Raw genomic sequence first — 12,500 nt, 5'->3', positions numbered from 1 at the left:
CAAAAACACTTGTGCAAACACATATTTTGAATACATAGGGGTGTTAGAGTGATCCCCAGCAATCACACACACACATGCACACACACACACACACACACACACACACACACACACACACACACACACACACACACACACACACACACACACACACACACACACACACACACACACACACACACACACATTTGTAAGTCAACCACCTTACTTTATTGTCCGGGATGAACATAGTGGGGGAGAGGGTGCTCTCTGTAAAACAATGCGTCAGGAATGCAGTGTGAGGCGGCTGACCCCTAAGAAAGAGGGGTCAAGGGGACTGTTGGTGTTTTTCCAACGATCAGCGAACTAAAAATAAGAGGGGCCGTGCTGAATCACTCATTGGGTCGGACTATAGAAGGAGAGGCAGGAAAAGCAGCTCTATTTATTACACTTTCTCTCTGAGGGCCCGGTCCCTTTGGGCTGCTGACCAATACCGCTATTGTGTTGGAACAGGACTATTTTGATCTAAAAAAGCCTCTTTGTTAACATATGGCTTCTGTTGGAGGAAAGTGATATGTCCTTTATTGTGTTCTTGTTTTAGTGCTTTGAATTACAAAGAATTGCACATACTGTGGTTGACAAATAATATTATTATATGGCATTATATGAGTTATTCTATCATAAACTCCCCTTTTACCTATTGGCTATGTTCTCTCAGAAGTTATAAACATATCTATTTGGCATGACTCTGGTATCAAATGGTTTGATAGAACATTTAATAACATGTTTACAAACAAATAAATACATGTTGTTGTAATACATTTAATATGTGACAGGCCTCTAGGTCAGTTTATTATCAAACCACGTTTCGTCTGGTATTTCTTCATCCAAAAAGGCGTAGCCTTTAGGCTTTACTTGGTTTCCACTGAAGTTATAATTTATACTGTCCTGGACTACATTTCCCATGAAGCCTAGCGATCTCTTGTCACTCCCACAAGCATCTTTCTTGAGCGGAGACCGGAGAGTAGACCAGGGGCAGGGAGCGCATAGCCCCAGTGTGTTCAGCAATGTAGGCAGGGTGCATCTATGCGTTTCAAAGCCGGTTCTAATATTTTGTATTCAGAATAGACCTTATTTCATCCCACGATTATTGTTACAACGATATCAGTGTCAGGAGCAACCCGCACGTTGATGATATCCAGTGACTTCCAGTTTTACGTCTTCTGGATCCCTTTTGGATTGGGTTTTCTGGTAAGTCTTTTTTTTTTTTTAAATCACGTATTAAAAGTTGTGTAAGTCTGCCTACACAACGTCTCCTCATTTCTTGGCGGATGATCGTGTTACATTTTAAACGAAGGCATGCGCATCACTAAAGTTAGACAGCGCGTTGTTGTGCCCGCGGTGAGGGAAGCCCAGACGTGTCTCTGTGAAGGGGTTCAGTGGATGAGAGGACCGACGCTGCAGAGGGGCTACTTGTTGTGCTGCCTGCGTGTGTCCTACGACTACGAGCCACGAGACGTGATCTTGTCCAAAACCCGCATTTATACTCGACATGAGCCTGCAGGGTAGAGCTTTCTCTGATCATCTGAACAGGCGATACTGCAATCCGGGCTGAAGTTGGACCGTAGTTGCATTCTGTTGGCCGGGTTGGCCGTTACATTAAAAGGCTCGCGATCTTTCCAAATGTGTTGCAAATGTGGTCCATATTATCCTACACTCAGTATGCGTAAATGGTGAACCGTGCATTTAGCAGCAAGTAAAAAACGGAATGGCTGAATATTTCTACTCCCTATCTTTACATGGGTGACGTATGCATTCATCTGGAAGGCAAACTTAACCACAGGGTTTACTTTCGCAGGAACCTCCCAGCCCCTCCCCCCTCTAATATCTCCCGTTCTCACCCCTCCCTCCCTTTAACACCGTCTAATGGATTTGTCACTCCCATCATCTCGGGGGCCTTCAGTCGCGCGGGGCTGATTGGGGTCAGACGTCAGTCCGCACGGCTTGCGTCTATATAAGCCCTCTGAGGTCGACGAGCCCCTACACATGAGCACGGCTTGACACCATTGTTATCACTCACACTGATAACATGCGATGCTATCAGAAGGCGTGCACAGGCACACGCTGTTCCCCGTCTGCCGCCTGCATGACTTCAACGTTAGCCTTTGACATTCGGTTCTCCCCGCACAACTGTCCACATGTTGTGGTTGATTCACTTGCGTGCAACGCCACTCACGACAAATTCTGCCCGCACTGACTCAGTGTCGTCTCTATATGCCCTTTGCAGATCGGCTGTGACAGTTACAGGTCAGACAGCAGTCCTTTTATGCAGGGTTAAGGAATCGCATTGTCATCCCAGAGGAACCATGTATTAAACACATCCCCTGTGGCACAGCCTTTTGTTTTGGGGTTATATTTGTCAAGTAGTTCACCTGCAGGCTCAGGACAGGCTCACTATCTCTGTTGAGCCACCACAGTTGGTTGCACCATGGCAACACACCCGGGTCATCTCCACACCAGAGGAAAGTAAAAAACACTCTGTTTGTGTCTTTTGCCTGGCGCTTTCTAAACACTGTCCAGCCAACAGTGAGACACCTCCCTTCCACGTACCCTCTATCACGCTGGCACTAAGACCATGATGGATGTCCCGATTTACATCGCAAAATATTCCATCTTCATTTTTGTGAAAGGAGCCTCATTTTCAGAAATGAACACACCCTTTGGCAACGCAACACGACACTCTCATGATGCATCTGTGCTGCTGGAGACCAGTGTTGGAAAACGCTGCATAGTATGCAGCGATACGCAGCACTACGTTGAACCAGGGTGGTGGGGACAAGGCCTCGGCCTCGGCCATAAAGAATGTGAAGAACGGGGTGTTGAAAGCACCACGCCAACTGTCTGCGTTTACCTTGTCTCCACATAGGCAGACTCCTTATTTATAGTGCTGCTACGGGCAGCTGTTGTTCCGAAGACAGGGGAGACGACATGAGAGAGAGACAAAGAGGGAAATAAGAGAAATCATTGCCAGATTTAAGTATGAGGGAGACGGAGAGGAAGAGAGAGGTGGAGAAAAAAAAGGGTTTCTACAACGACGTGAGACTTTTAACAACGTGCATGGTAGCCAATTCCCATAGGATTTTTTCTCTGAATACGCACAGCCTTTCGTTTGTGCATGTGTTGTTGATTGACAGGAACAGTGTTGAGCTAACAAACATGTTCCCAGTCTGACTGGAAGGGGAGGGGGGGGGAGTCGACCCGGAAGTACAGGTGATATCAGGTGTTGCATTATCAGTCACGCTGGAACTTTCTATTTATTGACATAATTGCTTCACTTCTTCAAACAACCAATGGAGTCAAACCAACTGTTATGAAAAGTGCCCTTTAAAAAGCTAACGACATAATAGCATGGGGAGCCTTACATAGTGTAAATAATCTTGTCCCCTGTGAAAGTGTTCCTTCGGGTATGCCTTCCATGCAGCTGTGAGATGTGTTTCTATCTAGGATATAGAGGTAAAGTAGTTTACACAGCAGCACTAGATACAATATCTGCTTGGTATCTACGCGTATGTAAATGTAGGGATACCTAATAATGAGCTACAACAATCATGCACTAACTGTTCAAGTAGGATGGGCGTCCCCTCCCTGCATTGATGCCTTACAAAGGAGCTGGGCAGGGAGTTTGCATGGAGTGGGAACAGCTGCTTTTAACAGCAGCTCTGTGTCTCCACACAGCACAACAATTATAAGATCAAGAATAATGATGAGTAATAGTCTAAAGTAATCCTTTTTATTTTTATTTCAAGCCTCATCATTTGATCGTACTCAAGGTAAATCTTATGATGCATTTATAGACGAAGGCGGGAATCATCTTTGTGGTTCCCACATTTTAATGATTTTATGACAAACAACTCATATTATATATGATGCTCCTATTTGGGGTAAAGGGTTCCGCTCCAGCGAGGGCTACACAGGGCCTGTAGTAGCCCTGGCTGGCTATATGGCTCACTGGCTCTGGAAGTGATGCTTCATCTAAGGCCGCAGAGATGTCGTTTTACAGTCCTTCCACCCATTTCACACCCACTTAGACGTTAACATGCCACAGCCCTCTCTCCCCTTCTCACTCACCAAACCGCCTTCATCATTGGTAGGCAAACACCACTGTTTACCATGCCTTTACGCCCCACGGCTTGCAATTACCCACCTCACCTCACCACCTGTCCAACACAGTGCTGCTTAGGGACGGGGCCAGCATATGATTGGTTTGAGTAAATAGAAATGTGGAATTCTCAATGCGTTCCATTGGAATCTATGTGTATTTTGATTTTGATGAAAAGTATAACATAGAAAGACATATGGCGGTTGTAATTGTGCATGGCTATTTCATGTATGAAACAAACCTGCTTGACCTTAAAATATGAAAACAACAATTTCTGTTCTGCCTTGAGGTCTTTTGATGTGTTTTGCCGTATCCACAAGGACTGAGTGATGCATGTCCCTATTTACAAACACAGGAAGCTATAGCTGTAGTTGGACAGCAGTATGTGTCTGGTTTTAATGTCTTGCTCTCTACCTCATCCTCATTGTGTTGTCAGCTGACACCCCGCATAGCAAGCCCTGGGGAAATGTGTGAGAAACTGAGACATTGCAATGTTCTCGTCAATGTGTGAATGTGAACCATCTCGGACTCCCGGCTCTTAAGATGAGTACCCATTCATCCTGCTCCTCCATTTTTGTTTCATGGCAACAAACTACAGGCGGTCTTTCTTCATGGCTGGGGAGGGGGGGGGGGGGGGTTCAGTCTGTTTGCTGCATTTCCCAATGGATATATCTTGGAGCTAATACTGCTACCCTCTGGGGGGGTATTTCAATAGTATACACTTGGTCAAATCCTTTCAAAGCGACGCTGCTCTGCCTCAGAGGACTTCCACAATAGACGCTATGACAAAAAACCCACTAACATATGGCTAGGATTTAGGCTAATGGCTAAACACTCATAAAAGAGATGTTCAATTTAAGAGATTAATCTTACAGCTGCCTTTAATTTGACATTTGTACAGACCACATATAACAATTTCCTAACATTTAAGCAAGTGGTGAACGACGTCTGGTTCTTCGTAATCTATGCATCTGGATTCGGGGACATGCCATTTCAAGGGCTGATGTTTGCAGACGAGAGAAACTCGTTGGGTTGTTGAGGGAGGCTGTGAGCTTGTGGCGGCGGTGGGGAAGGAATGATCGTTAACCTTGCATCCGTTCTCTCATTGGCTCTGACTGCAGAGCTGTTAAGGTTGTATCAGCTCATACAGTGTATGCAAACCCCATCGCGGCGGGTGGGGGGGTGGGGGGGTGGGGGGGGGGGGGGGGAGTTTCAGTGGGGAACAAGGAGAGTATCTATAAGTGACACTGACATTTCTAACAAGTCTGATATAGATGATACTCAATTCTACACACCGCACCTTAAAGAAAGCAATGCATAGAAGTTGACCTTAGCCTGCTATATTGTTTATTTGGTCGACGGTATATACATTTATTCCTGATTTAAGAACAGTGTGAAGGTCAACTGGTTTGCACTAGGACATCATGTGTGGCCAAGCATCAAATTGTCCTCACAATATGTTTCAAGATTTTCAAACGTGTTTGCATTTGATCAAGTTAAATAATGCGGCCACAGTATCTTTAAAGAGCTGAATTAAAAACACGTCTCTATTAAGGATACAGATTATAATCGTTGTACGTTCTCTCTCATTCAATTACATGCTCCGGGTAGTTTATTTGAAACCAGGAATCCATATTAAGATAGCCGCTGATGTTAAATATTGAACCGGTGGATTATTTCATAAGTAGCTTCGCGGAGGGGAGGTGCTATACAGCACCTCCTCTCTGTGTAATTTGAGCTGCCAAAGCAAGGAGGAACACCGGGTATAATTTACATTATACAAGATTTATCTTACAAACAATAATACACTTGCTGCAAGCGAGTATTATTATTTTGACACTGATATTAGGGAAAAAAGCAATTTCAAGCTTTTGAGTTGCACTCAAATTCCATTGCCTCTGAATATAGGAAAGCTTTTGAGTTGTGTGTGTGTGTGTGTGTGTGTGTGTGTGTGTGTGTGTGTGTGTGTGTGTGTGTGTGTGTGTGTGTGTGTGTGTGTGTGTGTGTGTGTGTGTGTGTGTGTGTGTGTGTGTGTGTGTGTGTGATAGTGGTGTGTCTGAGCGTGTGTGTGTGTGTTATACTATTTGATGATACAGGTGTTTGCACTGCCTGTAATTGTGTGTGGGCTGTGTGCATTGTGTGCTATACTAGGACATTGAGTGTTTATTCCCACTGCTTGAACTGTTGTCTGTACGGGACCTGGTTTGGACCATGCCTGAACCTGCCCGAAACCACGCACGAGCACCCATAAAATGCACACGCACAAACCAAACAGACTAAGACACGTCCATGACTAAAATCATAAATAATATGTATACGTACACAAACTATTGTTCAGTCAACCTGTAAACATCATCATCATGCATTGTTATAGAGAGAGAGAGAGAGAGAGAGAGAGAGAGAGAGAGAGAGAGAGAGAGAGAGAGAGAGAGAGAGAGAGAGAGAGAGAGAGAGAGAGAGAGAGAGAGAGAGAGAGAGAGAGAGAGAGAGAGAGAGAGAGAGAGAGAGGCAGGCAGGCAGGCAACGTTTGCATGAAGTAAACACTGCAGATTTGATTAAGAGACAGTAGGGATGCGCTAATGTGAAATCAGAGGCGTGCTCCCAAGGGATTGTGGGGGGAAATTGATGCTCCTCATTATTCATTTCCCCTTCGCTCTGCCCCAGCCACTTCCAGTCCACAGAGCAGACAGCGACTCTTCTCCAGGGGGTCTTAAGGTTTCCTCTATTATCAACATTTCCTAATATAATCAATGCTTTATGAATATAAAGATGGGACTTCTGCCACTTGGGAATTCTTTGGTTACTTACAAAGCTCCCATCTCCAGGGTTTTCATCACATCATATGATTCCACTGCGTTACATGGGTAGACCAAAACGGTTATGCAAATAAACTTGTGGGACTGGCACTGATTTGGATATTATCTTGCTGTTAGCCATATTCAGATAATTCGTCATTTAAAAACAGGGGAACAATAGACGGCTACATTACAGCAATACAGCTACACGCAAGGTACAACCATGTTGATTTTTTAAGAGCATGTGTTTAAAAACTGATAAAGCGGATAACTGCCCAAAAACCAACTGTCAAATTCCCCCAAAGAATGTGAGTGTGGGAAAAGGCGCAGGTCTATTCATGATGACACCCCTCACCAAGCCTATTAAGTCTATTAAAGTAGGAGTGGGCGGGGCCAGACAACCGGGTCTAATCCCACAACAACCAGGTGTGTCGTTGTGATGTCTGTCGCCGAGTAGTGCAGAGGAACACTTCTGCTGAGGCGAGCATAGAGGTGGCTTACAGACGTGTTTTCAACTGACACAAGAACCCCCAAAATAGGAATGCTATCGGCTATACTTCACACACAGACGTATACGTCTGTGTGTGAAGTATTTTCAATTTTCTTTTTTATTTTCAATTTTCATTATCTCTGTCTCATTGGAGATACATGCTTGACTGTCACTCTTCTGTGTTCTCTCTATGGATTCCACCAATGTGCTTTCACGCGTTTGTTTCTGCTCCAGCACACGCCGTCCTGGGCATAGTGTGGATACGATACGATGAGGCGAGGTCCTCTTGTGTTACACCTGCTACGGTGGATCAATGCACGCCGTCGATACGATGCGATCAATTTGAGGTCGGTTTCCATCCTGGGCCGCTTGACAGTTGGCTGGGTGCCGACTGGACGGTATGAAAAAACGAAAGTAGGGAGATTAAAATACCTTTAACAGAATGTACGTTTGGGTGTGTGTGTGTGTGTGTCATGCGTGACAAAGACTGAGAACGTAGCCACACCTACATACTGAACTAGATGTGGACAGGCGATAGAAGGGCTAACACTGTCTCCACTGTGCTGCTCTTTGTGCAGTCAGATGAAACGCAACATGTCTGTTGTGTTGGCCTCAATACACGGGTGTACGCCACATTATGATCCGGCTCACAGGGAGGGAGGGTTGCTGACACCAAAGGCAGTTCCCCCTTTTCAACATATATCGGTTTCAGTATCTCTGTCCTTTTCTCTCTCTCTGTCACTGTCTCACTCACTCTCCTTCTAGCTCTATCCTTCACACGCACACACACACACACACACACACACACACACACACACACACACACACACACACACACACACACACACACACACACACACGCGCGCGCACAAGCACACGCACACGCACACACGCTGTACATACATACACACACACACACACACACCGTACATACATACACACACACACACACACACACACCGTACATACATACACACACACACACACACACATACACACACACACAAGTCGTACGCACACACAAACACGCACACAGGCACGAACGTACGCACGCACGGCATACGTGTTTGTGTGTGTACACACACACACACAATCCCCCAGTGTGTAATGCTGACTTCTAAAGTGGTCCTCCCTTTAATGGTCCATAGCAGGGAAGCAGAAGTATTATCTCTATGGGCTCTGCTTTATTACTACAAGCCGTAGATAAACAAGGTGTGGGTACGTGCAACGACAACAGTGGCTGTATCCGCCATGTAAATGCAGTATCTGTTGGAACCCACATAGACACATACAAGGCTACTGGCCTTCTCTTACAGGGTGAACTATTTGTGAGAGAATAGCCAGCGGCCTTGATTGGGTTATACATGGTGTAAGCAGTGTGTGTGTGTGTGTGTGTGTGTGTGTGTGTGTGTGTGTGTGTGTGTGTGTGTGTGTGTGTGTGTGTGTGTGTGTGTGTGTGTGTGTGTGTGTGTGTGTGTGTGTGTGGCTGAATGAGTTATGGCAGATATGCTGTCGAGCCAGTAGTAAACTACGCTTAGGAATGAACCCACATTGAAATTAAAAGCGCAGTGCCTTTATATACTGTGAGTGAAATAAACTTGTGTTACCACCCAGAATCAATTACTTGAAACAATGTGTGTGTGTGTGTGTGTGTGTGTGTGTGTGTGTGTGTGTGTGTGTGTGTGTGTGTGTGTGTGTGTGTGTGTGTGTGTGTGTGTTCAGCTGCTACAGGGTTGTTTTGGTTACAACCACAATATCATAAGGTGAAGTCCAATACAATAACAGGGTGTAGCTTTCCTGTTTTTATAAATGTATTTAAGGTGTTAGTTACAGCGGTGTTAACGTTTAATCATGACAAATCTTTTCCATGCAGTAAGTGAATAATTACTGTTTATAATCCGCTATGGATTAGCCTTTGCCCCGAGAGTGGAGGCTGAGATGAAGTTGTTTCTACAATACAGCTATCCACGTCTGGCCATCTTAAACAGCCGTGTGGGTAAGATGCTGTCAGAGAGACCACACAACAGAGTGTGTGCGTGTGTGTGTGTGTCTGAATACAGTTTATATTCTACGAGCTCTTGCAAACAGCTGAGGAATAATGTGAGTTTAGTCAATGGAGCTCTCTGTGTATGTGTGCAGACTGGCGTGTGTGTGTGTGTGTGTGTGTGTGTGTGTGTGTGTGTGTGTGTGTGTGTGTGTGTGTGTGTGTGTGTGTGTGTGTGTGTGTGTGTGTGTGTGTGTGTGTGTGTCGGGGGGGGGGGGGGGGCATGCGTGTGCGTGGGTTTTCTTTACAAATCATATTGTTTATCATCTATTAATCCAAATTGTCATCTTACATCTTGTCTTGCCTAACTATTCTCATTTGATCCCACACTCACACACATGTGTGTACACACACACACACACACACACACACACACACACACACACACACACACACACACACACACACACACACACACACACACACACACACACACACACACACACACACACACACACACTGAGCTCATTGTCTGAGCTGAGCTGGTGGTTGGCCGGAGTGGTCTGTTGGTAAATATGTTTCAGGGCCCAGACTCAAACAAAGAGCCATTAAGAATGCAAGGGAAGAGCAGGACAAGTCTGAAGCAAAGGGCGTCGTTGTAGATAAGAGTAGAAAGAGGGAGAGAGCGGCGTAGAAAGAGAGGAAGGGAAGGCTAGGCCGCGAGGCGAGGGAAGCATTACTAACAGGGAATGAGAATGAGTGAGCCGCGGGGGGGGGGGGGGGGGGGGGGATGGTGACCAGGACTGGATAAAAGACGTTGGCAAACGGATGGCGCGCTCACAAAGAGACGATTGTTTAAGAAAATAGTAGCCAGAGACAGGATAAGCCGGGGTGGTACGGGTGGGAGTGTTTCCCTTCAGCCCAAGAAGGATGTGGGCAGCAGCACCTGTGGGCCGCGCCGAGGGGGGTCCGTCTGCCGCGGGACCACCGGTGGACCCTCAGGGTCGGGCCGCTGTGCTGTGGCGTCGGTGTGACCCCACACCACGGCCAGGCAATCTGTTCATTGGTACATTTTGTTCTATCATTTATTAGGGATGCGCCGACATCGCTCCTAGAACTTGGGGAGAGGTCCGTAGCTGGGCTCATGTCACTCGTACTCGTTAAGCCACAGGTGTCAAGGGACCTTGACCCCTGGTCCGCAGGGTCGGTAGGCGGAGGGACGGCGTGCACCCGCCATGTGGACGCACACGCGCTGGTTGGACATCGGACCCTTTGAAGAAAAATTCCAGACGCACTCACTCAGTCAAATCTGTTTAATCATTTATTCAATTCTCACAATCACGCCATACAGTAATGACCGTGGAACGGTTACCCAATGTTCATGATCAAAGCTTAATTACCACAGTGGATGCTTCCTGGTATATGTTTGGTGGAAAAGCCCTTTTATAATCGGCACACAATGATTATCGTAAGGAAGGTCACCTTAATAAAGGGAACTAACAAACCCGTGTCAGCAACGGTATCTCGTTTTATGTTTCATTTCATTTGTTGTCATTTGTTGTTTGTGTCAGAAATTGGGGAACATCCCTTGAAATAGAACATAATAGGTAATCATATCAGTTCTGGGTATTGACCCCACTCTAAGTACTTGTACTTGGTCTGAACAAAAGTGGTATTGTTGCATTCCTATATATACTGTATGTATGTATGTGTATATATGAATGAAACCACTCCATGTTGGAGTGAAGGAAGCACAACACACAACGCAGGCAGCGCTACTGTCCTCCTCTAGTGACCTAGCTGGCGAACTGACCACAGAGGCGTATCGTTCGGTCGGCTGCATCAGGGCCACGCCTACGGTACAGTTTCCGCATCTGAGCCTGACTAAGCGCGTCACGTCGTTAGCCCCCCACACCTGCTCGGACGTCAGGGGAGGGTGAGGGGACACGTGGAGCTTTGTTTACACCGAGGGACCGGACTGTCCCTCGTGTGTGTAACGTAATGATGACACTGCAGGGACCACGGCTGGCTCAGTGTGAACACATTACAGGGATGTACCTCTCCCAAAACCTTCATCACACGCTTAAACTGTAATGATGAGTGTTACGGGGGGGGAGGGTCCGGAGAGACAGACTTAACCCTCAATGTCCTGCACATCATCGCAGCAGACAGACAGTGCATGTCACGGGGAGATACTTCAACCTTCGAAGAGGGAGTGTCCGGGGGACAGGACACTCCCTCTTCATCAAAAACTGCCCATGAAACGCTAACCGGCTGAAAGCAATATGGCTGTACTACGATATCCACGGCGGGGCCTCGGGCGCGCTGCACACGGCGGACCTCCGGTGCGTTGTCATGTTTTTAACGAGGTATTTTGAGAATCTAATCAAGAGCCGCTCTACGCAGCCCCCCGCAGCCCCCCGCCTGGGCTGGAACAAACCACGATTATCACAGGCCGCATATTGCTCGGTGAGTCAGGCTCCACAATGAACCACTTTATGAGCCGGCATTTGTTTTTCTGTGTGTGTGTGTGTGTGTGTGTGTGTGTGTGTGTGTGTGTGTGTGTTGTGTGTGTGTGTGTGTGTGTGTGTGTGTGTGTGTGTGTTTTTCATTTGGCACTGTGTAGCAGCTGTGCATTCTCTTTTTTCAACCCTGCCTTTAGCACGCGACTTTAAATCAATTCCTGCGCTGAAAAATCACATTTTATATTTTGAAGGGTTCCTAACATTAATATTTAAGGTGCAAACCACAAAGCAACCAGTCCTGTAGCATTTCCGAAAACTTTAGAGCACAATATAGATACTGCGTGGTGGCTGACTCAACACCCATAAAGGCCTCTCCTGAAATGTCACGACAACAAACAAGACAACAATCTCGTAAGAAATGAACTACATTTTTGAGAGAGAGAGAGAGAGAGAGAGAGAGAGAGAGAGAGAGAGAGAGAGAGAGAGAGAGAGAGAGAGAGAGAGAGAGAGAGAGAGAGAGAGAGAGAGAGAGAGAGAGAGAGAGAGAGAGAGAGAGAGAGAGAGAGAGAGAGAGAGAGTGAGAGAGAGAGAGAGAGAGAGAGAGATGAGAGAGAGAGAGAGAGAGAGA

General features: G+C 46.3%; 1 protein-coding gene across 1 annotated transcript in view; it reads left to right on the top strand.

Moving 5' to 3' along the window:
• Positions 1-996: 996 nt before the first annotated feature.
• The window catches only part of pag1 (phosphoprotein membrane anchor with glycosphingolipid microdomains 1), a 40,274-nt gene continuing 28,770 nt past the window's right edge, over positions 997-12,500 (top strand). The window contains exon 1 of the mRNA XM_030346554.1: positions 997-1,230. The gene's annotated coding sequence lies outside the window, so the exon portion shown is untranslated. The remainder of the gene's footprint in view (positions 1,231-12,500) is intronic.

This window comes from Gadus morhua, chromosome 22 (assembly GCF_902167405.1).
Source record: "Gadus morhua chromosome 22, gadMor3.0, whole genome shotgun sequence".
Lineage (NCBI taxonomy): Eukaryota > Metazoa > Chordata > Actinopteri > Gadiformes > Gadidae > Gadus > Gadus morhua.
Note: the sequence above shows the minus strand (reverse complement) of the source record. Positions and strands in the feature narration are given on the sequence as shown.